General features: G+C 39.1%; 1 protein-coding gene across 17 annotated transcripts in view; it reads left to right on the forward strand.

Annotated features, from left to right (window-relative positions):
* The window catches only part of add3a (adducin 3 (gamma) a), a 213,199-nt gene that overhangs the window by 62,937 nt on the left and 122,567 nt on the right, over positions 1–27,695 (forward strand). For all 17 annotated transcript variants that reach the window (XR_012397395.1, XR_012397396.1, XM_073936559.1 and 14 more), the window contains 1 exon segment: positions 2,846–2,898. The gene's annotated coding sequence lies outside the window, so the exon portion shown is untranslated.

Here is a 27,695-nt window from a genome sequence, read left to right on the forward strand (position 1 = left end):
GCTGTTAGTAAAAAAATATTGATAAATGACGATACTGAAATATTTAGATCATACTATCTTGCTTTTAGTTGGTATTGATACTAGCTTTGCTGTCTTGCATTCTCTCTTTTTACCAGCAGGGAGATTTAATCATGTTAATATTAGGATTTTAACGCTTTTCCTTCAGAAAATAAGATGAGATTGCTCTCTTCTTTTTTTTTTTTTTTGTAATTTATTGGGGTTTGGACTTAAGGACTGCTGATGTACCTAATACAAGCAGTATTTGTTTGTTATATTTTTCCCATTTTTTACTTAATTTGCATACTTTTATTGTTGCAGAATTTGTTTCCCACAGTGTCACGATTACCAGCGATCATTACCCATAAGATCGCTGGTTTGCACCTACAATAACCATGGACTACAAATCCGCCATTTCTGGACTACATATTCATACATGCACTCCGGTCACACTCACACATGCTTCCTCATCTAGACTGATTACATTCACACCACCTGAGGTTTGTCAGAGACTGATTAACACACACTATTTAAGCCAGTGGTTCTCAAAGTGGGGGTCGGGACCCCCCGAGGGGTCACGGGACAATGGAAACGGGTCGTCTGGTGATTTCCAAAAATCTATAAATTTTTAATAAACCATAGGAATTACTATATTCTATCCATAATCCATAGTCGTTTATAGTTACTATATACTACTGCAGGGATGGCCAACCCTGTTCCTGGAGAGCCACCTTCCTGCAGATTTCAGTAGCAACCCATCTCAAACACACCTGTCTGTAATTATCACATGGTGTTCAGGTCCAAATTAATTGGTTCAGGTGTGTTTGATATGGGTTGCAACTGAAATCTGCAGGAAGGTGGCTCTCCGGGAACAGGGTTGGCCACCCCTGCGCTACTGTATGTAGTTACTATAGTAGATTATGGTTACTAGTTTTATTTAGTTGCAACCCCTGGGGTAATTACATAATGTTAGAGACACAGCATTAGCATCAGATGCAGCACATTGATTTTACAACACCAGGTTAAACTTTCTGGCACATTTACAGCACTGACATACATTAAAATAAATTAAACAGACTTGGGTCTGTTGTTGTGAGTGCGCCATTGCAAGCAAGATTTCTGTATTTATAACCACCTCAGAAGATATTGGGGGTCGCAGGCTAAAACGTTTGGGAACCCCTGATTTAAGCCACACATTCACCCCTTCAGTTTGCAGAGTCTTGTTATGTCACAGCAGCAATACAACGCGTTTCCCAGTCTTGTTAACTTGTGTACCGACCGTTAGCCTTGTTAGCCTCTTTGTCTTTGCCTGCCGCCTGCCTTTCTGACCTCTTGCCTGTATTCGACTGTGATTCTGGATTGTCCTCACACACCTGTTTGCACCCGTATTTATCACTGCTTGCCTGACTGTGAATAAACCTGCATATTGGATCTTACCTCAGTTGTTGGTGTTACTCCCCGTCATTACACACAGTATTTAAAATGGTATCGAATACCAATAATTTTCAAGGTATTGTACCGAAGTTGGAAATTTCAATATTGTGACCAAACTAGCTGCTATTCCTTTCTGGATTGACATACTAAAACTGAAACATTTTAAAATGGCTGTCCACAATTGCTCTCTCACTGGTCTACTAAATAATTTTTTTATTGTGTCGTCTCAAATGACTATTGCATATTTGGTTGATGGCAAGAACAGAGAGGGTCCAATGCTTTTAAATGGGCTCACCTAACTCCACCCCTACCCCTAACCCTACCCCTCAGTGGACAGTGACGTCAGTAGCTCCATTTGAGTGCATTGTGTCTGACATTGCATCGCTGAGTGATGCAATCTCAGCATGCATCAAAAAGGCTGCATCCAGATACTATTGAGTACAGATGTCACAAAATATGCACATGTTGAAAGGTCACATATCATGTATTTTATGTTGTATAATGTGAACGAAGATGGTTTTTTGAAAAACAATAGAATGTTTTTAATCTAAAATACTTTAATTTAATTCATTAATATTTACAATATTACAATTTAATATTTATAATTAATACATTTTAGTTTTTTTAAATGTTAGTATCAGTATTGTTAGATTTTAAGATTTCTATAAGCTAGTGTGCACCAAAACAGTGACAAAACTCACATTTAAAATATATAACACTGATATAAACATGTAAAGCTTGTAGTTTGTCACTTCCACCTAAATGGATCAACGGTTTTATTCACGTCACCTCATACTACTCATCTATTCATAACCAATCAAATGCTCTCTAGTATTTGATGTGCCCCGCCCCCTTTAGGACGCTTCTCATTTGAACTCTTTGAGGATTGAAGAGTGGTGGGTAAAGCACATTTGTTTTAGGGAAAAAGGGAGGAGCTACACTATGCCCCACCCTCTCTTCATGTTTCGGTTGAGATTACGTCAAAACATCAAATGAAAATTGACATTTCAAAGCACTTCACAGGACCTTCATGCCAAAAAAGGCACTCGTGTAAACCAAACACCAATTTTAGCACATTACTTTATAAGTTATAAGTTATAAAGTAAATATATTACTTTATATTATAAGTTTTGTGTTCATGAGTTACTATAGGCATCAAAAAGCTTTGCCTAGCATAATTTCTGCTCTTTTGATGAAGGGGTTGTCTAGGTGGTTATCTGTGTGGTTGTTTTTAATCTTTAGGCTTTCATGTGCATTCCATGTGTGTGAAGAGATAACACAGAACATCAGATCAGAGAGCGAGTGCACCTAGTTATTTAGAGCACGAATAGCTGATGTTTTCTTTCTGTCTTTCTTTCTCCCAGCTGTTTATCGCTCTGGATGATCATCGTGTGTTTGTGTTTGTTTATTTCAGGTGTTCCAGCAGAGTGAGTGCTAACAGGTGCTGCGGTCGTGGGCTCTCAGCAGGTAAGTCTATTTAAAGCTCTTTCACACAGCGAGTCCCTCACTTGAACCTTGACTCGTGACACCTTTTTTTTTTTTTTTTGCTCAGAGCACCGCGAGACGTGCCCTCAGAGTGAAACCTGTGGTTATGTTTGATTAGAGATGATTTTTAATGTTTATGAGGCATTGATATTACTGATTGTGGTGAATGCTGATGGTAATTCAGTGTATGAAAATTAGATTATTGTCTTTGAAAATGATTAAGGGTGCTTTCACACCTCGACTTTTGTTTCAGAACCTGGTGCCCAGTTAGCGTGGTTCGTTTGGCATATGTGAGCCTGTATGATTTTGACAATCATGACAAAACAATCGGTGCTAGATTGCCTGAATGAGGTGGTCTTGGCTCTATTAAAACGAACGCTTGAGAGGATTGTTTGCAATGACAAAGCAATTCAATCCAACAAACTAATGAACCAGGCTAAAGTGTATTATGAATTTGCAATAGGGATATATTTGCTGTATGAAGAGAGAATTATGAGTAGGAGGGGATGTCATTCCTACCAGTAAACGACGAGTCTTCGCTGAGGCCAGCTTCCAGTCTCCACTGCTGAGACTGCAGCTCTGCACAAGACTTTTGGCCAGCGGAGAAATAAAATGGTCGTGCCGAACTGAGTCTGGTTCTCTCAAGGTTTTTTTTTTCTTCACTCTCCTATTGGTGAAGTTTTTTTTCCCTCTCCGCTGTCGCCACTGGCTTGCATGGTTCAGGATCTGAAAAGCTACTCATCGATGAATTTGCTCTTCAGTGTTTGGACTCTCAATAATGACATCAAACCACACTGAACTGAGCTAAACTGAACTGAACTTATACACTAAAATCTGAACTACCCTGATCCAGTTACTATGACCATTTATGTGAAGCTGCTTTGACACAATCTACGTTGTAAAAGCGATATACAAATAAAGCTGAATTGAATTGAATTAAATGTGCATTTCACATCAAATACAGAAGTGAAAGCATGCTAAACTATTATCGAGAGCTGTTTAACACTGGGTAATTTCTTGGTTCTTGGTTTACTTGAACACAGTCACAGGTCTTTAAAAAAGCTTCCGATTGAAAACCTTTCACTATATTAGGGTTACAGTTTTGCGCAGTCTAAAAAAAAAAATGTGGTGGCTGGTTATTATAATCCCATCTTGACATTGCAGATCTTGCGATGTGGCTATTGCAAATTCACACATTGTGATATTGATGCTAAACATTATATTGTACAGCACTAATTCTGACCATTTTTGAGTCACAACTTGTAATATCACTTTAGACGTTTTTGTGTTGCTAAAAAATGCCTGGTTCCACACAATTCCTTCATATTGTCTCAACGCAAAACAATTAAGTTAACGTAATTCTCTTTACAAATTTAGGTGGATTAAACTTTTTACAATTTTTGTATTATTTTTCTGTCTTTTTCTTTGCATTAAAAATTGTATTTGTATTGCTTAAGGTGTAGGGATAGGAAGATTAATCGATATGTATCGATACGCGGTCATGCGCGTGCACGATGCGAGTGCATCGGTTGAGCAGCAGAGGATGAATGAAATTTTGGAAGCAAATCGAGATGCATCGGTTTTTGCGAGATGCATCGGTTTTTCCAAGATACAGCTTATATTTTTAATATAGAATGTATTTTTTATTTATTAACAAGTGTTGTCAACCTATTTTTGGCGCATAATTTAATCGACCTACATAAAGTATGCATTAGCAACGGATTTGCGGATGTGTACACTTACACTACAACTCAGTGTATCAGGTGTGCGGATGAAGCTAGTGGTGCGCCCTCAGAAAGCGCGAGAAGCAAAACAAACATTTTATTCCCCACTGAGTTTTAAATCTAAAGTATGGCAACATTATGGATTTAAGGATGGACGACTTGATAGGACAGATGCAATTTGCAAAATGTGCCGCGCATCTGTAAAATACGCGGGCAGTACGACTATCTTGAAGCGGTGCCACGGTGTTGTTGTGAAAGCATCTTCCAGTGTTCCTGCATCCCCGGCTTTCGCACTGCTTCAACTGTAGCTACCAGCTCCAAAAGTGGTGAGAAAAGCATTGCAAGTTTTTTTTCCATGCGCAACAGTTTTGTGCGCTCTATGCCAATAACGGATGTTATTGCATTGTTCATCTGCAAAGATATTCAGCCTAGTGTCACGGAGAACGAAGGTTTTAAACACCTCCGCCTGTTAATTTTTATTTAATTATAATAATAATAATAATAAATAATAATAATGATAAAAATAATGGGTGTCACGGTGGCACAGTGGGTAGTTTGACCACCTTACAGCAAGAAGATTGCTGGTTTGTTATATTTTTATAAGCCTGTTGTTTACAGTGACAGTGATGTTTCAAAGCAGCATAACACTGCTAGTTCACGACCTTAAGTTTTGAATATTCAGTGGCAAAATATATCTTTGTAAAATTTGTTTTCATAGTTGAAAGGTTAAATCACAATTCTTGTTGTGCAATAGTAAACCTTTATGTTGAAAGACTGCAAATATATATATTTTAATATATATTGCACTTATACATTCTGTTTATCTTGAAAATATCTTGAAATAATATGTACTATATGTTCTAAAATGGCCCTCTACTGTAAACTGACACTCTGGCTCAGAAAGAAAAGCCAGTTTGTAAAAAAAGTCTTGGTTTTGCTTGGTTAATAAATAATCAAACTCATTCAATGGCACAGCATCCTCTTTCACATAATCTCATAAACTTGATCTAATTAGTTAGTGCTGAAATATCGCATTGTATCGTGATATGGGTGTGAATCGTATCGTGTTGCATCGCAATATGTCACAAATGTATCGCTAATATATCGTATCGTATTCTTTGTATCGAGATGCGTATCGGATCGGCATTATAGCTTAGATGCCCAACCCTATTAAGGTGATATATTAACTTCTTTGCTGAGTGTGATGCACCTTGCATACTAATAAAGCATTTTTGCAGAAGTAGATGGAGCTGATGGAAATGCAAAGGCCTGAGTATCTAAAATGACCTTTAGCTCTGCAGCTAAACTTCTCGTGTGCAGAGATGGGTTGAAACTGAACAGAATATTTGCAGTTGAGAAGTCTTGCGCTTTTAATGTTGTGCAGAGTTTGTAGAAGAAGAGGAAGTATGTTTGGGTGCAGCCGCCAGAGGACTAGAGAATGATTGACAAATGACGAATTCCCCTAAGCTCCACCTGTTAATATCAGCTGTGTATAAATTCTTGAGGCAGTTGTTGCACACCACCTATATGTAATTCTTGCATTGCATTGAGGAGAACAGAATTCTGTTAATTGAATCATTCATTTGAATCTCATAAATTACTAATATTTTTGACATTGAAGAAAACTCTCTCCTGACCTTTTTTATTAAACATGCATGGAATTAATGAAATAATATTCCAGCACAACATAAGTTTTTATAACATTAGTTTATCTGAAAATGAGCAGTTGTTTGGACTGTTGGACAAGTGTCGAAGTGTGTCTTTTTCAGAGGAAATGACATGTATGCAGTGCAGTCACCACGACCTGGCGAGATGTTTTACGGTCCTGGAACAGGAATCGCTGACGGCTGTAATGACCACAAAACCCAAAAACCATTAGTTTACATCCTGGCCTTGCCGTTTTTTCTGAGCTCTAGTGATTAATTTAACATCGCTGAGAAAGAGTGATGACTGCGCATCCCTGAGCATTAGCGTATTTTACAGGACTGCGGAGAAACGACGGTTAAAATGCTTGGATTACACTTTCTGTCTGATTTCTGACGTCTGGGAAATGCGAGGAAAGCCCTGTAGATTTATTGGTTTGGTTTTCGGGGTTTTAGTGGTATCAGATACAAATGCAGGACGTTGCCTTGTGGGTTTTTTTTTTGAGTTTCTCGAAGTCTCTTCTGAGGAGTCGCTGACTTTAATTTGAAATGTTGTTGTTTTTTTGGGTTGTGTTGTGCTTTTGGGAAGATTGAGAGGAGGTTTGTGTGTCTTGATTGTTGTCGTTCTGATTTTTGGCCTCTCTTTACAGTGATTTTGTAAGTCAGAGGCGTTTGAGGACACAGGGAATGCTGGGAAACAGAGCAGCGTGTGTTTGGAGTCGCTCTTTTCAGAGAAGCAGGCCTCGATTGTGCTGCTGAGTATGAGAAGTTTTTATTTGGGATGCGCGTGTTTTGGGTTCAAATGATGTCTGGAGGATACTCAATGTTTTCGGCTGATTAATTGCTTTAAATGGTACGTTTGGTCTTTTAGAAAAGTTGTGAACTCTAATTTAGTGTTTTTCTCATTTTGATTATTTTTTTCATCTCTAAAATGTGACCCTGCATTATTATTATTTTTTTTTTTTTGAGAAAATGATAAAGCAGTTCATCAATGATTGGTTTCAATTTGCTGTTTAGGTGATGAAAAATAATTGACAAAACATAAGCAAGCAAACTGAAAATACAATAATATGTTACAATTCCTATATTTTAAATAATAATAGTAAATTAACTTATTTATACAGTAATATGCAGACCAATTAAAAATGTTTTTATCATTTTTTTTTCTGAAAGATATGTATATATTTAAGTTTGTATTCCTAAATTATGCAAGATAGCAAATTGGCTTACAGCAGGGAAAATACGCTTTTATCAGAAAAGATATTTCCCTGGATGTTGATCACCGAAGAAATCCATATATGCAAAGAAAACAGATTTAATTAGTTTACAAATGCAGTTATGTGTAATAAAATAAAATGATGCAAGGAAAAAGTATTGAACATATGAAGAAAGTGAGGTGTAGAAAGGCAGTGAAAGCCTAGACAGCAGCTAAAATCTCAGTAGTTCTTCATCAACCCTCTGCCCCTCATGATTGTAAATGAATATCGGCTGCTTTAGACCAACATCTACGTTAGCAGGATGACGAAGATGAAAACAGGGTGGACATTTTAGCCAGACAATGATCCAAAACTCAGCCAAGGAAATTCTCAGATGCTTTCAGAAAAAGAAAATCAAGCTGTACAGTAGAATGGCCCAGCCAGTCACCTGATTTGAATCCAATTGAAAATACAAATTAAAGATCAGATTTGATAGACGAGACCCCAGAACCATCAAGATTTTGACTCTGTTGAAGTCTGTAAAAAACGCACACCTGAGCAATGCATGTGACTTCATTCTCCATATGAAAGGCATCTTTAAGCTACCATCACCAAAAAAGCCTTTTATGTAAAGTAACAAATACATTTCAGTAGTTAAGTACTTTCTCCTTGTGTCATTTCATTGTTACTACACACAACTCATTTTTCAGATTATTTTTATTGTTTTGTTTTATGTTTAGCTTGTTTGGGATTTTACTAAAATCTGGTCCCATGTTGACAGCTCCTTTTAGAAATATTATTCCCAGGAAAAACATGACTTAATGAATACTTTTTCCCCACAGTATTTACACCGTTAAAAATAGACAAATTAAAAGTGAATTTGTCATTTTATTTTATATAATTATTTGAAATGAATTTTTATTCTGAAATTTCAAATTATTGCAATATTTATTTTGTAATTATTTATTTATTTTTTGTGAGAATTGAAAACTGAAGATTCCTTTATAAATTTTACCAGTTACAAAATATTAGTTGAAACATTTAAATGCATTAATAAATGCATATTAAATATATATAACATATTTAAACATTTTATTTTATAATTTACATTTACATTTAGTCATTTAGCTTTTATCCAAAGCGACTTACAAATGAGGACAAGGAAGCAACTTACACTACTATAAGAGCAACAATGAATAAGTGCTATTTCCAAGTTTCAGGTCTGTAAAGTCTAAGAAGGAAAGTATTAGTACTTTTTTTTTTTTTTTTTGGGTACAGTTAGTGTGATATCCAGAGAGGCAATTGCAGATTAGGAAGTGAAGTGGAGACTAAATAGTTGAGTTTTTAGTCGTTTCTTGAAAATAGCGAGTGACTCTGCTGTTCTGATGCAGTTAGGGAGTTCATTCCACCAATAGGGCAGATTGAACGCGAGCGTTCGCGAAAGTTATTTTTTTCCCTCTTTGGGATGGAACCACGAGGCGACGTTCATTCACAGAACGCATGTTTCTGGAGGGCACATAGATCTGCAGAAGTGAGAGCAGATAAGGAGCAAGGCCAGAAGTCACTTTGTAGGCAAACATCAGAGCTTTGAATTTGCTGCGAGCAGCAACTGGCAGCCAGTGCAAACGGACTAGCAGCGGAGTGACATGTGCTCGTTTAGGTTCATTGAAGACCACTCGTGCTGCTGCATTCTGGAGCAGTTGAAGAGGCTTGATAGAGTTAGCTGGAAGCCCAGCTAGTAGAGAGTTGCAGTAATCCAATAAATATTTATATTTTAGGCATATTACAGTGCTAAAAATGCAATGTTAAGTGTACCAGTTACTGCTAGAAAATAACAATAGACTTCTTTATACATGTAATGCACTCATCCAACTGCACCCAACCTGGTCTGAACTGGCATCGAACTGACAATTCTTTGCATGGGAGTCGCTTGTTCTAACAAGAAGGTTAAAGACCATGGCCTCTAGTGTTTGTCGCTGCAGCACCTTTAGATATCAGAGGAGTGAGGTTTACCTGCATAGCACTTTGCTAGCCGGCCTCCATCACACTTACCCCCCTTAACCTTACTCCTATCCCGGACGAACCCCCAAGTGTCACCCACTGGTCCTACTGTACCCAACCCCGTCTGATCTGGGATCAAACCGGCGATTCTTTACATGGGTATCTGTTGCTCTAACAAGGAGGCTAAAGACCATTGCCTCGAGCGTCTGTCGCTAGAGCAACTTTAGAGGTCAGAGGAGTGAGGTTTACCTGCATAGCGCTTTGCTAGCTGGCCTCCAATACCCTCACCCCCTAGACATGAAGTATCCCGAATCATGGCTGGGCGCCGCGGACAGCTGCCGACTTGAAGCGCCATTGTGTGTACCCTGATAGAAACCTATGTTTATAATTCTAAAATGCATATCGCTGCACGTCGCCAAGCAGCACTTCTGGTGTGCGACCTGCAGGCAAGTTCATTATTTTATTTTCATTGGAGAGACGCATACATAAGGCAATGTGTATGCACTTTCCAGCTGCACCTAGTTAAAATCACAGGGGGCTTCTGTGAACGCGAGAAATGCGAACGGCTGAAGTTTAAGATAGACGCAATGAAAAGTACACATGCTTGCAAATCTTCCCAAAGGCTACAAACAATGATTCAATTAGAGTGATAATGTGGAGAATATTGATCTTGTGTTGAGCCCAATGAGTCTTACATCTAAAAACAAAGCAAGGGTGTTCCTTTAGTGACATGGCTTTGACTCACACGCTGAAAATGGCTGACGTGAAACAACAAACTGAGGATATGGTGATGCTTTGTCAATCAATATTGGTGGGCGGGGGGACCGCACTCCTACATCAAGTTGCGGTCGATCTAAAAACCGCTCCAATTGGTCCACCGTTTTTATGTTGTTAAATTGAAAAAAAAAAAATAATAATTCTGAGATTTCAAAGAAAAAAAAATTCTAAGATTTCTGCATTTAGAATTATTTACCTCTGTCTGTTCAATTCTTCTTTTACCAAATCAAAATACAAATAAATATCTATTATTTTTGCAATTTATCTGTCTTGTCTATTTTTGCTCTGACATCACCACAAAGAAAAGTTTTCTCTAGGTTTAATGGCGGCCTGAGCTCTGTTTGAGATGGTGAAGTCATCTGTGATCATTTCCACACTTCGCACCCGGAATGTGGTTCGAGATTGGCAGAATAATCTGTCACTGAGGTCTTAGTCTCACTTTGTGGGCTCTATGTGATTTTTGGCTAAACCCACTTAATGCGACAGCTCTAATCAGGGTTACTGCTAAAGTGGATTTGGGCCATGTTGTTACCGTAATCCCATAAATCATAGTACAATGTGGATATTAATGTGAAAAAACTGTACGAGGGACTACGGTGAGCTGCTTTCAGATGATTTGTGCTTGAATTCTGAAGTACTTTCGCAATCGTTTGTAGAGGCCAATCGACATTGTCTCTTTTTCTCTCTAATCCTGGCTCAATTACTAGTATTTTAAAGATTAATGAATGGTGAATATCTAGAGAGCAGTCCAGTGTTTCATAATGTCTTTAAGTGACAAACAAACGCTGATTTCTCTCCACAAAGGTCTTTAAACAAAGTCTCATCGGCCGTCCTGTGCTGCCTCATTCTTTGGCCGGACTGCTGAAAAGCTTCCCAAATGGCTCCTTAAGCCTACACTTTCCTCCCAGTCCCTCTTTCCGTCTCTTTTGCTCATTTCTTTTTTTAACTGGAAATGCTTACAAAAACCCCTCAGACCACTGTTATCACTCCCCGCCTCCGTTATATGATGTCAGAGTTTGAGAGTTAAGACATGTGTTTTAATACATATTGGATGCAAATTCTGTACAAGCTGAGTTACTGTTTAACATGCACGATAACATGCTTGACATGCAGGTTTCTTAATTTCAATTTTTTTTCCATCACTATCCATGTTGCATCCTTTTTTATAAGTGTACTTTTATTTAATTTAAATATGTTAAAGAGCCCATATTATGGGTTTTTGAAAATTCCCCTCCATGTAGTGTGTAACACAGCTCTAAGTGAAGTGAAGTATCCAGCTAAGGCTTAAATCTGTAAGAGTACAGTGTTTAAAACGGTTGATTCATCTATAAAAGAGTCGACTCGTAGTGCTTCAAACGAGTCGCCTTGATACCCAGTCATTAGGTGTTTCGCCATGACGTATGAACGAAACCAAGTTATTCACGTGCACGCGCAAACCCGGGAGATTTGAAACCTGCAGCCCCGCCCTCTGACATAGAAACCCAGACACACACACACACACACAAACACACACACACACACACACACACAAACATGCCGGTCGATTGAAGTCACACTGCAGATGGATATTATTGAGTCTCTACCCAAAGATAAAACCTCAGCATTATAACCAAGCAGTTGGAAACTACTGGAAACTTCTGGAAACTACATGCTACAAAGAATACTTCATCGGCGTTTGTTAAAGGAAGGATCAGTAAAGAGTAACTTACTGCTGGACATGTCAGGATGGGTTTCTTCCTCCATTTCTCAAGTGTAAGTACGTGGGATTAAAGTTGTTGCCTCGTTTACTGTAGCTTGCAAATGTATTAAGTTGTGATTTGTTACTTGTAACCGAGTGTACTGTATGAGGTTAACTCGCTTTATTCTCATATCGGGTGCAAAGCCACGTTTAAAACGCGACGCGTGCTGCTTTGTTTACAGAGCTTCGTGGAGGAGGAGTAGTGTGTGTGTGATAATTAGGTAAAAATAAATGCAGATTATAAGACCATGAAAGTGTTTTTTGACCTTGCATGCATAATAAACTGTTTTTAGAGACCCTTACAACCAAGATATGACCCTATTTCATGTATAATATGGGCTTTTTAATATGTTTATGTTTTGTTTTGTTCTGTGTTGGTTGTGAATGTCTTAAAGACAGTAAATGGGATGGCAGTAGGCCAGAAGAAAGGATGTGGGTCAAACATTTTTTTTGATTACTTTATAGGTTTGAACCTGGCAGTGCAACAGACCTTGAAGCCCCAGGCCAAGACTTTGAGGCATCCAATATGGTGGCAGCACCTGTTTGTTTAACGGCAGAGGTGCTTGTGTCAGAGCTGGAGAAGTCAAGACAAAGTTTAACAGAGGAATTTAATGCGTTACTGAACTCTTCCTTATCCCCTTTACAAACATCTTTGGATGGCATTCGCGATACTTTGACTTTTAATACCACCTTTATTTTGGAGATGGAGACGGTACTTACAGATCACAGCAGCAGGTTTACCGAGATGGGGAACAAAGTTACTTGGTTAAAAGCCGAATTAACAGTGGAGTCGGATTAATGCCGAGTTAGGGTCTGTTGTTCGACGATTTGGTTTCTCGATGGAAGCAACAGAATCTACAAGTGGTCTGCTTTCCAGAGGGGATTGATGTTACAAATGCAAGGGAATTTATGACAGACTTTTTCTTTAACACCATGAAAGACATCCTGTCAACCCTGCCTGATTGTCAATGATAAATGATGAGTTTGGCACCCAAGCCCTGTCAAGGTAATATACTGCAAAGAACACAAAAATATCTCCTCTCAAGGGCACTACATTAAGATGTACGAGGACTTTAGTGTTGGAGTCGCAAAGAAACTTGCTGCTTTCAGCAAAGTTATGTCAATACTGTACAAGAAAGGAATATGATTTAACATTGTAACGAAGGGTCTGACACAGAGGGATCCATTTGCAGTATATTTATTAAACAGTTTAATAACAATAAGCACACAGATGGTATTCGTGTGCAAACTCACATCAAACACAGTAGTATCAAGTCGAAGGGCTGGCAGCAGGCGAACACAGGGTGAGTAAGCAGGCATGGGTCAGAGGCTGGCGGCAAGGATCAAAGTCGGTATTCAGGCTAGGGTTCAGGGCAGGCGGCAGGCAAGACAAGGTCGATATACAGTCCAGGTAAGCAACGGGAAAGCAGGCAAGGAAGAGTAACGCTCAGTAGTGTTTGCTGTGGCAGAACAAGACTTCGCACTGAGGTGAGTGTGTGTGCTGCTTATATGTGTGAGCAGGGTTATTAGGAGATGTGCTGCAGGTGTGTGGGGCAATCAGTCAGTGGGATGATATAATGTCAAAAGTCCGGTAATGATGACCTCTGCTGGCCAGCGAGGGGAATCGCTGGGAGCGAGTCGGTGACAGACATGATCTACCCAGCTTGTCTGCGCATCACTCACAATAGTAAGCATATCTTCGACACCCGGAGACGGCTGAAAGCTACTTCCAGGAACATATTCAAGATGGATAATGCCTTTTTCTTTAACTCTCGGTAGCGATAATGGAAACATTTTGGGTTTTACAGTGTAGAAATTTGGACATGCTACTCGGCCAGTCTGATCTCATGAGGAAACATAAGTATACATCTTGTCAGTTTAGTGGCTAATTCGTATAAATTCGAAGGAGTTGAGCCATATGAAAATGTAAGATTTTAAAAAGGAGGTGTGGCACCCAACCCCACCCCTAAACCCAACCGTCATTGGGTGATGAGCAAATCGTACTAAATTGTATGAGTTAGATTGTACGAAGTCATACGAACTGGTCACTAAATCAAAAAGTTATGAAATGCTGTGAGATTGCGCTGACTCGGCTGACGTACTATTTTCACATACTATATAGTAGGGAAGTATGGAGTTTCGGACTTTCTCTCTCACTCATAAGAGTTGTAAATCAAAAGTGAATTATGACCCTGTAGGGCGACGCAGTGGCACAGTAGGTAGTGCTGTCGCCTCAAAGCAAGAAGGTCGCTGGGTTGCTGGTTCAATCCTCGCCCCAGTTGGCGTTTCTGTGTGGAGTTTGCATGTTCTCCCTGCGTTTGAGTGTGTTTGTGTGGGTGCTCCGGTTTCCCCCACAGTCCAAAGACATGCGGTACAGGTGAATTGGGTAGGCTAAATTGTCCATAGTGTATGAGTGTGTGTGTGAATGTGTGTGTTTCCCAGAGATGGGTTGCAGCTGGAAGGGCATCCGCTGAGTAAAAATGTGCTGGAAGTTGGCGGTTCATTCCGCTGTGGCGACCCCGGATTAATTAAGTCACTAAGCCGACAAGAAAATGAATGATTCAGAGATTGAATGTATGACCCTGTTCACTGTAAACTAGAATCTCTGATGACTCTGTCATACATGACACATCATACATGGCTCAGAATGTTTATCCTTCTGATTGGTCGATAGATAGATCAACAGATCAACACGTTCAACTGTACACACTCCACAAATTCAGCAGGAATGACTTTGGTTAATGGAAATGCTTTTATTTTGCAGTTGCATTTTTAATAGATCATTAGTAAATAATGCAAAAGCAATGCAAAACAAAGTAATAAATGTCACTTGTTCTTATATAGACAACAGAGCAATCCAATAAATGGAACAGTGCCTTCATCTTACATGAACAGATGAGATGGTAAAGCTGTTGATTTCCGTGCTCTGTGGTCTTGTAATGTAATAAGACACTGGCTGCATAAAAGGCCTCACTCCCACTCAGTGCAGTCTGTCGAGTGACTTCACTGCTGCAGAATGCCGAAAACACAGTTAAAACACAGACGCTCTGCGTTATTGTGTGTGTGCGTGATTATCCAGTTGGGTGTTTTTTCTCATGCAGCAGCAGAGTTAACCATGGCTTATGGAGCTGTAGTGTAGCGGCGCTCTGCTGCATGTAATTGCATGCATGTTTGCGTCTATGTCTGTGTTTACTGAAGCCAACTTCAAAGAGCCCTCGTGGCAGTAAACCAAAGGTGGTTGCGCACTTACTGGAAGTGATTTGCGGTAAAAACGCAGAGATTGTGTTTGTCTGGTTACTCGGAGCGATAGCAGTGATCGATAATGAGAATGTTAATTGGTGGACTTGACGTCAGAACGTTAAATGACCTTTTGAAACAAGTTGACACAAATATGTCTGGCCATTTTGAAATTTTGTGGCCAGTTATGGTGTCATTTGTAGTTGGTACCTTGTAAAGCGATTTTATTTTTTGTGAAAATATTAATGTAATATTAAACGTAATTATTTTTCTTTCTTTTTTCCCCCAGATTAACGTAACCATTTGTTGGATAATGTTAACGCACCTTATATTATGCTAAAACATGTTAGCAATATTTCAAATATTGTTAGCCCCTCAGTAAAATGCCAACAATTTGTTAAAACATGTTAATGCATGGCTCTCTGGAATACTTGATTCTGATTGGTCAGCTGCAGAATATCAAGGTATGTTATTTCCTGATAACAACCGCTAAAGCTAATCATCTGATGGCTTAAAATGATCTTCAGCATCAGTGAAAATGTTCACATACATTTACATTCATGTTTGTCTTTCACGCTACTGTTTTGATTGTTTGTCGCCATTTTGTGACTGAAAAGGTAGGTTAGTGTATGCTCCATTCAGCCATTTTTGTTTCTGCCACATTTTAGTTTAATTAAAAATTAGTGAATAATTTTTTTTTGCTGAGAACAGCGTTTTGTGTCAAATTTGATGTTTTGTGAACAGTAGCCATATAATAAGTAGGATAAAGTACATTCAGTTTTTTTGTTTACAAAGAATAAAGTCCTTCAGTCATACACAACAGTGCTTAACTTCATGTTCAAACCTGTCTGACACCTGAATGTACTTTATAGCTTACTTAAATCATGCTAGCATCCTGTCAGCTTTCTTAAAGATGCTAGCAATTAAAACAAAAAACATAACCTAAATGATGTTAGCAATCTGCTAATCTGCTAATAATCTACTTCATATCTTGCCTGTTTCTACTTCATCTGCTGGTCTTTCTGGCCACAAAGCCTTTAAAATTATGCCTTACAAAACTATTTTAAAATTAAAGCCTTCAAACTTCATAATTAAAGCTACTACATGCTATTTTATCATGTTAAATCGGATTAGCAACTTTTTCTGATATGCTAACAATATACTTGCAATGTGTTTAACATAAAAGTAGTGCTAGCAATATAATAAAACATCTTTCATTGTGTCTGTCTGACCATCTATAGCTGGGTTTCACAAGTATCGCTTGAGAAATAAGTAATAGAAACAAAATTTTTAATAAAAATATTCCTCAAAAATGTTCTAACGCTTAAGGTGATTTTGGACAGAGAAACAAGGTAAATGTAAGTAATGAAAGATGGAAACGCGTTTGTTTGTTGAATAATCTTAAACATAGCACCCACATGACCAATCAGCTGTCTCCATTACGCTTGCTTTGTTTAACGCATCCAATTCACATTTTTATAACTATTATTAATAATTTTTTGCAAACTTTTAAAATATTCACTTTATGCTAGGATTGAAACCCAACTTATATTTCTGTCTACCTATCCATGAGTCTATCTGCCCTTTAACATCTGCAAAATTCTACCTTAAAACTGACATTTAAATTCTATAAATTCCAACTACCTCAAACTTTGGCCACTATTTTTCAAACCAGTGTCAAATCTAGTCTTAATCAACCTTCATACCTAGGTCACGCATAGTATCTCTCGCACTACAGCGCAGATGAACTTTTGCCTTTAGCATCTGAAATGAGCTACTGTATTGTTTTTCGTGTATTCTCAGTTACATTTAGGCCCGTCTCACACTATGCCTGATCTGATTCGTTGTGTGCCCCCATCAACAGACACATTGTGCTGGGTCAAAGTAGTGTGCAGCGATGCGTATGGCTTTCCTGGCTGCGCAGCCAGAACAAGAGACACTCCGAGGACTGTTTTATTGCTTCTTGCTTTCTCTCTCTCTTTCTCTCTCTCTCTCTCTCTCTCTCTCTCTCTCTAAATTTTTTTAGGCCTGCCAGAGAAGGGTCAAAGCAACCTGCTCTGAACCTGCCAAGACCTCAGATGATCTAAACTGTGGTAAATTACATGTGCGGTAGGTAAATTGGGTAAGCTAAATTGTCAGTAGTGTATGCCCATATGTCCTGGTCCTCTAGGTTGGGGGTTGAGTGTTGGGCTGACAACTCGCCTCATAAAAACTAGATGTTACGCAATTCATATTATTATTATTATTATTATTATAATTATTATTATTATTGTTATTATTATTATTATTATTATTATTAATATTATTACTTTTTTTATAAATTGCATAATGGGACATCCATCTCTGCTCTGTTGACTATTGAGGTAAAAAATTCAACTGCGCACTTTAACAGTGACATTTTTTGACATTATAGAAGTTTGAATTTGAACCAATATGGACTCTTTTCTCCACATTTGTGAAGTGTAATTCCTCATAGTTGATAACACAGCGATGGCTGTTTTTGCACTACCTTGAAAATTTGCCTACTTTTAAGTTCGGAAATCTTGACTGACTTGTACAAATGAATTCATCGACCTTTAAAACATAGTTTGAGAAAGGCTACAAGTTCTTCTTTAAGGGCTATCAGCACAAATAGGAATGTAAGGCGATTAAAATGTATTATTATTGCAACGGATATCTGTGAGCTAACTTTTTGGGGGTTTTATGTTTTAGTGTCTAATGTGTTGAATATATTAACAGTTCTTATGCTAGAGGATTTAACCAACAACAATAATATGGTCGACATTGGTCGAAATCTCTAAACTTAAAAGTAGGCAATCTTTGAGGTAGTGCGAAAATGCATACACTTTAGCAATAGCCATTGCTGTGTTTACCCAGCATGATAACTTCGGCTTCTCAAACACAGAAGTGTGCAATGGGTCCATGTTTTATATGAAATAATTGAATTAAATCTGTAAAAAAGGACAGAAAAATGATTATCACTGTCTTTGCCAATAGCCTATAGGTCTCAAACTCAATTGCTGGAGTTGCCATAGCTCTGCACAGTTTTGCTCCAATCCTAATCAAACACAGCTGATCCAAACAATCAAGGTGTTCAAGACTAGACACAAATAGATCAGCTGTGTTTGATCATGGTTGGATCAAAACTGTGCAGAGCTGTGGCCCTCCTGGAACTAAGTTTGAGACCTATGACCTAGTGGAACTGTGCACCGACATATATAACACAGAACTGCTCACAACAAACCGATTTCCAGCTCGAGTTCTTTGCCGATGCTTCCCTTCTCTCTGCTCCCAATCTTTACTGTCCTATATCATAATAAAACCCCTTAAAAATTAAACATATAAAAGTATCATTACTTGGTGTTTGTACTGTAATTTACAACACCAATCCAAACAATATATTCACATTAAAAATATTAATAGCTTAAATAAATAGGGACAAAAAAACATTAATTACGAGATATGAAAGACTCTTAGTTTACTGATATTTTTTTTATAGTGTAAGTAGCAGCTCAATGTGAATTGGAGCACCGTTTTATAATAATGAAGGCCTTTATTATCTGAAAAAACTGCTAGTTGTAGATTATTTTAATCATTATATGATCTGCCACAGTAAATTAGTCACAAAACGTTGATCTGAGCTTCTTTCTGAACTTCTTCAATTAAACTTAAAGGGCACCGTTGATGAAAATCAACATTTGTAAGCTGTTTGGACAGAGTTGTGTGTAGGTATAGTGTGCCCACAGTCATATTAGACTAATAGAAACACAATAAGTTTCTTTTTTTTTTTATTTCATGGTGTTAAAATAGGATCCAAATCCCTGCAATTCTGAGGCTGACCGCAACGTGACGTAAGAGTTCAGCTTTCCCCACCTACCAAATTGATTGACAGCCGCATATTAACATGTCTCTATAGTAGTGCGTATATTCATATCCACAAGACAGGATGTGTGCAAAGTAATCAGGATTATAACAACATTGTGTGTGACTCATCGTTGCAGAAAGGCTTGAATTAACTCCACAACCAATACATCAAATAACCATTGGGAAAGTTCTTACTGTAGTAAGGGAGATCTGCTTCATTCTTGTCTGTCACTGTGATGTTTATCTACATGAGATGCAGCAGGTGAAAGCTACACCCATCAGAGCGGTCTCTATGGCTCTTACATGCATGTGGGAATGGTGGGTGGGGAGAATCAGCTTATTTGTATTAACGACACAGGCAACAAAAACAGCAATGTCCTAACAGCTTAAATTTCCCAGATTCAGAAAGGTATAATAAATTATCTGATCAATATTTTGGGCTGAAACTTTACAGACACATTCTGGAGACACAAAAGACTCGCCTTAAATCTTGAAAAAGGTGTAAAATAGGAGCCCTTTAAAGGTTCAGGACACCCTGCAGAACTTTTTTTTATATTAACAGATTTGTGTGTGTTGAGCATCAGTTAAGACAATGTTAGCACCTGTCAGCTTTAATTGTGGGAAAAACTGGATAATTTTGAGCTTTTGTCAGCTAATTTCAGCTTCCGGGTTTAAAATGATTTTTGGGGCGGGATCAAAATCGGCGACGTTGCGCAGTACTGCAAGTGCAATGATGACGCGTCGGTTTCTCATTATTATTCATAGCGGAGTTTTCTTATCCTATGAGAAGAGTCGGCTGCTTAATTATTCATGAGAGCACGTGCTTTTCTGCCAGTTTCAAGCAAGCTGTGAGACACAGACCAACGGCACGCAGTAGATGTTCATGAAGGCTCGTATGTGTTTGTTTCCATGATCCACGGGGTTTGTTGCATGTTTTTTCCCCGTGATCTTGTCAGGGCCGATCATACAGCAAAGCTGTGTGTGTGCTGCAAGCATTTTTGTCGGGAGAGCAGTGCGAGAATTGAAGAATGGCGGACGTTGACTTTTATCAGGAGTTCGTTCACATTCAGACACATCGCCGTGCTGCTGTGTTTGCCTAAATCCTCTATTACCAGCAGGGCTAATGGTTAAAATAGACAGGTCAGTAGACCTGCTGCACCGAGTCTGCATTCAAGATCTATAATTTAGACCCGGGGATCGAGGGAGAATCCTCATTTATAGTGTTTACATGAACACACTTATCTTTATAATGATATAAATTGTGGTTATGTGTATATGAAATTACGAATAACAAATGTTGCAAGGCATTAAATTACTGTTTATTTTTTTTGCATTTTAACTTTGTGAACTATAAACTCATGCGTCTCCTCACGGTTTGTGTCTCAGTTTGTGAGCTAACTGTTAACAATGCTCCCCTTCTCCCCTGCTGGCCACGCCCACTCCTGCCCGATCCTTGCGGAGCTCCACGCCCATTAATCAGGCATCTTTTGAAAAAATTCTGAAGTAGACTTTAACCCAAAGTGGGGGGTTTCATGGCCCTTTAATGCTTAGAGAGTCAAAAATGGCTGGATTCATACAGTACATATCTGGATATAGGCCCCAGTTGAGCCTGTGTTATTAGTTTAATCGGTTGTTATCTGGGAATAACATTCTTTGAAATGTCATGGTTGACCAATCAGACTAAAGTATCCCAAAGTAGCGTGTAATAATTGTATTTAATGGCTGTTTTTCAGTTTCTTATTATGAATTCCATTCCTCTGAGCACAAAAGATGTAATAATGCAGCGTTAATGAAAATATGCGCTTTGAGCATTTTGCAACAGCCTTCACAAATCACAAAGAGCCACATTAATCACCTCAGATCTCAAACAAAAGTAAAGACTTTCTGTCTCGGCCGTGTCTTGGCATTGGAAACGTAAATGGCCATCAAGGGGGTTCAGCCCTTTTCATCACTTTCAGAATTTTAGACTTATTGGCCCCTACAAAAATACTGTTTATCTAACATCAACCCTAAATCTGGCTCAATAACAGGAAAAGCCTTGTAAATATGATTTGGTTTCAAAAACCCTTGCCAATAATAGAGGTCTCATAACCGTTTCTAGGGAAATTAAGCATAGGCAGAATAATAATCATACATATAAGCCTGTAAAACGTAGCTAGTATTTAATGTAGCTTGAATCCGGAACATATTTAATACTAATTTCGCTGGAGATATAAAGCATGTCTGTGTGGTGAAGTACAGCTGCAAATTCTTAATGTTTAATCAATGTCAGTGCAGTTGAACGGTGCACAGCTCTGCAGACTATTTTGCAAGCTCCTTATCATTGATATAATACTTTAACATGCAGTGAACTGTTTGGTAGGATTAATTATACACTGATTAAGTTCAATGTTATATAACTAAAGTCCCATTTTTCTGTAGGCACGACTGTAAAGTGTGCGGTTGGATGACAGCCAGTCTGTGATTTCTACCCATTAATACTGAAGTGTACAGTGTAGGTCATGCGTGCTTGGTGTCTGATTGCTTTTCATGTAGCATTCACAGTTTATTAACAAGTTGGCCAGTCAAATATGTCAGAAAGTACTGTACTTTATAACTAATAAAGGCACTTGGAAAGAGGACAAGATGTAGCATTACCACACAAATTGGCTGTAAATTTTGAAGCGAAGTCATTAAATTAACTCCGAGAGTCAACACACTGGACACTTTATATTCAGTTATTTGGCAGCGGACTTTTTGGACATTTCAGTAGACATGCAACATTAGCAAGCTGCGAAATTTACCTTCGCTGCATTGTGTAACGTGTGAATGTTTTTCGTTTATTATTTGTCCCCATGGACGAGTTTTTAGTCTGGCCGTTACTCAAGTAAACAGATTTTACTTCCCCCTACAGCGTTATTTAAATTCTTCAAACTGCTTATTCCTGGCTAATTTTTCATACACACATCTGGATGTTGACCTTTATGAAAACGTGTCAGACTTCACACGTAAAGGAGTTGAGGGACTGTTATGTTTTAAGGACACGTTTTTTGAATGTGTATTTTTTTTCCCAGGCTGAAAATTTAGCTATGGTCTAGCTTCCAGTTCCTTTTAAGAAAGTTAGTTCATATGGCGGCCATATTGTTTGTACACTTAACTGCTGTTTATTTTTGTCGGAAACAATTGAAAAACCTTGAAAATGTTTTAAAATAAATACTTTAAATCAGCCACGGTAGCAGTATCATACATTTAGGTATTTAGCTGATTCAGTCATTCATTTTCTTTTCGGCTTAGTCCCTTTAATCACCTGGGGTCGCCACAGCAGAATGAACCACCAACTTATCCAGCATATGTTTTCCACAGTGGATGCCCTTCCAGCCGCAACCAAACACTGGGAAACACCCATACACACTCTTTCACACACGTACACTACAGCCAATTTAGCTTATTCAATTCAACTCCACACAGAAACATCAACTGACCCAGCCAGGGCTTGAACCAGCGACTTTCTTGCTTTGAGGCGATCGTTCTACCTACTGCACCACTGTGACACCCTATCCAGCTGATTTCATGTTTAAATATAATTTAATAAAGTGATTGGGATACCATTTCTACTGCTGCTGTTTTGAGCATTGCGATTGTCATATGGACGTAACGTTTTGGTGCCAAGATGTGAGCATATTTACTCATTATCATACCAAAGATATGGCAACCCAAGGGCTGCTGGTGCCTCATATTTACATTCAGCAATCTTTCCCAAATCAAAAGAACCCACGTCATGTGTGTGACATTTTAGTGGTGCAAAGGCATGACTTTGGAGCCCAAGGTCAGTTAGGCTCCCTCTAACTATGTCTATTCTGTACTGTGTCCCAAATCCAGAGTCTATCTCCAGATGTCTGCTATATTCTGGTACAAAGCTACATTAGGGGCTCCCAACTACCTCTGAGGCTTAACATTCAGAATCTGTAGTCTGATCACCCATCCAGTTTATGTCAGTGATATTCCTATACAAATGTATGGTAGTGGCTGTCAAGGACCTCTGAGGCTCTACATTTGGAATCTGTACCTAAACTATGAGGGCTCACTTCAAATTGTGCTATACTGATGACTTTAGTTCATTTAAGGTATTTGGTCCCACATTTAGATTTAATACCTCATTCCAAATCAGAAGAGTCAACCTCTGTATGTCTTAGATATTCTGATGTAAAGTTGTGACTATGGGCCCCAAGGTTAGTTTACATTTACATTTTGTACTCTGCCCCAAATCAAGAATCCCCCTGTATATATCCGTGGCATTTTGGTGCAAAAATGGATTAGGGGCATTTCAACCCAATAAAATTTAAGGGTCCACATCTTTATTTTGATTTCTGCCCCAAATCATACGAGCCGTTCTGTGTGTAGTGTTTTGGAGCTAATTTATGGCTTTGGGGCCTAAAGGTCACTGGGACAATACTTTAAAATTCTGTATTCTGTGCCAAATCATAATTGCAATCAAATATTGCAGTACAAATATATCTTATGTACCCTCAAGAGTGCTAGCCGGCAGCTAGCTCTCTGCAACTCTCACATGGTCGCCCACTGAAGCTAAGCAGGGCTGCACTGGTCAGTACCTGGATGGGAGACCACATGGGAAAGCTAGGTTGCTGCCGGAAGTGGTGTTAGTGAGACCAGCAGAGGGCTCTCAATCTGTGGTCTGGGTGAGTCCTAAAGCCCCAGTATAACGAAGAGGGCTATATACTTCTAAGTGAGTGCCTTCATTCAGATGAGACATTAAACCGTGGTCCTGACACTCTGTGGTCGTTAAAAATCCTCATATATCATAGATGGCTTCATCACCTCTCCACTAATCAGCTGTGTGGTGTGTGTTCTGGTGCGATATGGCTGCCATTGCATCATCCAGGTGGATGAGGAGATTCCCCCAATGTGTAAAGCGCTTTGAGTGTCTAGAAAAGCGCTATATAATTGTAAGGAGTTATTATTATTATTTATCAGCCTCCAAACCCTTCTGTATTCTGACCCTGCCCCAAGTCAGAAGAGCCCTCCTGTATATGTTTGTGGCATTTTGGTGTGGCCACATTACCCTAGTTTCTAATAGTCTATGGGACTCCATATTTGAATTCTGTGAGTGCAAAATGCGCCTAAGCCCGAAACTGAAAGCAAGACAGGACTTTTAACCCTCTCAAGGCAGGCGTTGCAGATTTGAAACAGTTGAAAATTAACTACCTTATTAATCCAGATACATATTGTATGAGTTTTTTTTTTTTTTTACTCAGAAGTACCACTGCAGGACTTGGTTGTCCATTAGCAACAAACAGTTTCCCCTCATGGTCACCAGATGACACAAAAGACTTTCTTGAAGTACCAAATGGAAAAGTGACTTGGAAACATGACCTACTCAATGAGCATTTGAGATTGAATTTGGATCCCATATTGTTTTTGTTGTTGTTCTGCCACAGAAAAGCAATTTGTTACATTGTTTGAAAAGTTGTTTATAAAAAGTTATTGTTCATATCATATTCAGTCGTCAGTGTCTAATTACCACACTGGGCCAATGTTGCAAATCTGCAACATCCCAGAACGCCTTGCATGTGAAGGTCTCTCAAAAAAAAAAGTCAGGATTCTATTGTACTACCCCATTTGATCATTTTCCCCAAATATCAGATTTTTCGTTTTTAAAACTTAATTTGAGCCTGAGAGGGCCGTTTCATATGGATTTATTAATCATTCTTGTTGTTCAGTGAACACAAACTGTCGTAGTTTATGAAAGACGCAAACCCCTCACTGCACGACAGCTGCGCACCTTCAACAAATCTCCTAATTCCTACAGCACGAGGACTTTGTGATTGTTTATGAGCGTCAAAAGTGGCTGATCTGTTCGGCGAAAAATTTGACTGGTGTCACTGCATCCCAAACCCCTAAAATGATATAATTAAAGAAATCTGCACTGTGCTGAGCGACAGCGCTTACTGAACAGCGCAGCATTGATGATGTCTGCTAAATGACTAAAGCCTGGTTTATACTTCTGCGTTAAGTGACCGGCATAACCCACGGTGCATGCAATGCGTGTAGCTGTGCATTTATACTTCTGCGCGCTGTCTCTGTTGGTCTTCATTAACACTTCCGAAACGCTAGTTGGCAGTAAGGTGTAAATGTTCCTCTGTGTCGAGTTTCTTCACTGCTGTTTTGCTTTTCTTGAACACTTCGGGGATGTACAAGTGGCTCAAACTCGCTCATTTTGAGGCAGGAACCGGCAGACGTGCAACAACTTTGACTATGAGATAAACACAAAACAAAACTTTCCATCCGGAGCTCCTTCACGGGACTCCACACTTGTAAACAATCGCTCTATCAGGCTCGCACCATTCACGCGGCTCTCTGTCCCGCCCAGACTCGTCAGCGCTACCAAGCCGACCAATCACAGAGCTTGCGCTATGCGTCGTTGCGACGTGTAGTTACATTTTTTGAAAGGTGCACGTCAGCAACGCCGTCGTCCACGACGAAGGGCTATGCGTCAGCGCCGTAGCATATGCCGGCGTTTGACGCAGAAGTATAAATCAGCCTTAAATGTAAAATGTAGTGTAATGTAAGTGTGCCTGAATGTCATGTGAGTGCGGGCCGTCGGGGAAGACAGGAGGGGGGACAAGCGTGCTTTGGCCCGGTTCAAGGAAACTGTATATAGTGTGAGTACGCCCTGATTCTACCCTCCTACCTAAATCAAATGAGTCTTCCTGTCCATGTTTGTGATATTCGGGCACAAATATACAGGAGGAGTCATCAAGAGGCTCTAGGGCCTTACGTTTAGATCCTGTACTCTGTCCTAAATCAAAAGAACCCCACTCCACATGTCTGAGATTTTTTGGTGCGAAGATATGACTTTTGCCCTCAACTGCAGTTGGGGCCATTCATTTATATTCTCCTCTCTGTCCAAAATCAAAATATCCTCCCCTGCCGCATATGTCTGTGGTATACTAATCCAAATATATAGCAGGGGCCACCACATGTGCATTCTGTTTCTGCTCTAAATCAAGATTCCACCTTCATATGTCAGAGATGGTCTGGTGCACAGACAAGCCTTGACTCCCCAAGGGACTCTAGGGTCACACAATTAGATTCTATTCTCTGCCCTAGTTAAAAAGACTATGCAAATATCTGTAGGCATCAAGTTAGTACAAGCAGGTGGTGGTGGAGGGGGGTTTTCGTTTATTTAGTTTGTTGTGCACGAGGGGGCCAAACATCACATTTGCTTAGTTGCTTTACAAAGTCCAGGAACTTTCCTTCAGTGGCTCTTTACTCCTGTGAAATCGCAGAATTTCTGTTGTGTAACTCTCTACTATATATTCGCAGAATGTGGCTTGCAGTTTCCAGCTTCTTGTCAGCTTTTGGACTGCAAGAGTCTTTCCCTCCTTCATGAATAATTGGTTGCATATTGATTTTTAACGTCCCCCGAGAGACTCGCACTCAGAGGCTCTGCTGAGGGATTTCATTTGGGGTTTTTTGTGGTAAACAGTACACAGTCATACTTTATCCTCCCATAACTGTTGTTCTTCAATGTCTCCTTTGGTCAGCAGAGCTCAGCAGTTCACTCAGCAATTAAAAAGACATCAGGAACCGCAGGTCGGGGTAGGAAAGAGCTCAATGTAGACGTTTGTGTGTATCCGGCAGTCCCATTTGAGATTATCTATGCCATTTTTAAAAATCTTGTTTACTTTTAAAGCACTTTCCTTGGACTTACAGACTCCATCAAGAGCTTTTGCAACAAACAAGACAGACCTTTACCAACGACTTACTCAGCAGAATAGAAAATAAAGGCTCTATAGGCGGCAGAGTTATTCACATGGTAATTATGTGTCACTCTAACTGTGTCTCTTTGTGCCTCTTTAGTTAACAAATTGACTCTGGGACAATCATTCGACAATACTAAAAACCCATTAAAGATGATACTAGTCCCACTTTTTGTTCCAAAACCTTTGGAAAATTCTTGAAGAAATGTTGCAGAAACTAGACTAGCACTAACTGTCAAGAGCTTCTTTATGATCACTGCTGACACTGGAGTCGTAAAGTTTAAGGCGCTTCTCGTCTCAGCTCTCACACGTGAGGCTTTAACATGCGAACCCCGTGAGAGGGAAGTGTTGAGTTTGGTTTTATTGGAGGTGAATTTATGGAGAATGCAAATGTAGGATGTTGGGGTTAACCACAGCTCTCACTCTTCCACCGTAGTTTTCCCTCAACACCAGTCATGATTTACTGAAGATTAAACCAAAAAGGAGCTGTAACTAACACTTATTTCACAAAATATTTACTCTTACATAAAAAGCACATTTATGCAAAAACAATTAGTTAATTTAGAAAATTATTTTGAAACCATGTAGTCACAACCTATCGGTACTATATTGTCTATTGGCAGATCCTAAAGATGTTTTTTTTACTGACATTATGCTATATTAGATGTTTGATTTTACATGTTTATTTCAGATTTGTGGTAGACAATCTCAGGTTTATCTCTGATTGTGGATCTACAAAGCAATCTCTTTCAGTCTTTGAAGGCCGTGCAAGCTTGTAAGACCTTTTGAAAGCTGCTTCGGTTTTGTTGCGGTCTGACGGTGGGCATTGTTCGGACAGG

This window comes from Danio rerio, chromosome 22 (assembly GCF_049306965.1).
Source record: "Danio rerio strain Tuebingen ecotype United States chromosome 22, GRCz12tu, whole genome shotgun sequence".
Taxonomy (NCBI): Eukaryota; Metazoa; Chordata; class Actinopteri; order Cypriniformes; family Danionidae; genus Danio; species Danio rerio.